The 1,030-nt window shown below is 51.8% G+C and overlaps 1 pseudogene; it reads left to right on the forward strand.

Moving 5' to 3' along the window:
- Positions 1 to 4: 4 nt before the first annotated feature.
- On the forward strand, positions 5 to 391 carry LOC100905360 (40S ribosomal protein S15 pseudogene; annotated as a pseudogene).
- Positions 392 to 1,030: the final 639 nt, after the last annotated feature.

The raw sequence follows: 1,030 nt of genomic DNA on the forward strand, positions 1-1,030 counted from the left end.
CAAGGTCAAGCAGCAGACCGCTGAGCTCGAGAAGCCCGACGTTGTCAAGACTCATCTCCGAAACATGTTGATCATTCCCGAGATGGTCGGATCCATGGTTGGAGTGTACAACGGGAGGGTAAGTGCTGTCCGGAACATATCCGAATCAGAAACCGACCATTTGTGCGGTCGAGACCGAGCACCTAACCGAGAGAGATCACTTCGTACTTCCAGAACTTCAATCAGGTCGAGATCAAGCCTGAAATGATTGGACATTATCTGGGCGAGTTCTCCATCACCTACAAGCCTGTCAAGCACGGAAGGCCCGGTATCGGAGCCACCCACTCATCCAGATTCATCCCTCTGAAGTAGAGACGGCATTTCGGAGTCAAATACAAGCGAGGGTGTTCTGTATATCCGTGTTGTCCTTCCAAAGTACATCTTCGGAGAACTCTCCGATCTCCTCAGCTCGGGTCTACGGCTAGAACTTTGCCTTCGGATCTCTATATTCTTGTTGTAGAAAATCAAAGAAATGATCGAGGAACGAATCGTCCCGCGGAGTAGGATATCCGAGGAAGGCTCGGGATCATTGCTCCCATGATAATTAGGGAAGCGTTCCAATTGATATAGACGCAGGATTGCTCCGATTCAGTGCCGGTTGCGCTTCACCGGGCTTGCCGATTACCGACGATCCCCATGATCTTTTTTCTGAAATCCCCCATAAAGCTCCGGGTCGCCGGACGTCAGTGAGAGGCTGGAGCGACATCGCGGCATCTTTTCTGTCCTTGAATCGTTCATTCGATGAGCGGTGCCCTCTCACCGTGGCCCTTCAAACTGGAATTATTGCCGGAGGTGGGGGGGGGGGACGCGACGAGATTAAGGCTCAGAGGACGCAGTGTGGCTGAGTTCGAGAACCGCTTTGAGTCGGACTCCTTGAAGGAGCTTGTTCCGAGGCATTCCTTGTTATCGTCGACTTCCCAAGAATTGTCTCGTTGACGCAGTATAGAACAGAAAGCTTGCCCGAGCGTGTCGCAATGTCCGGAATAGTTTT

Source organism: Galendromus occidentalis, unplaced genomic scaffold, assembly GCF_000255335.2.
Source record: "Galendromus occidentalis unplaced genomic scaffold, Mocc_1.1 scf7180000075496, whole genome shotgun sequence".
NCBI classification, from domain to species: Eukaryota; Metazoa; Arthropoda; class Arachnida; order Mesostigmata; family Phytoseiidae; genus Galendromus; species Galendromus occidentalis.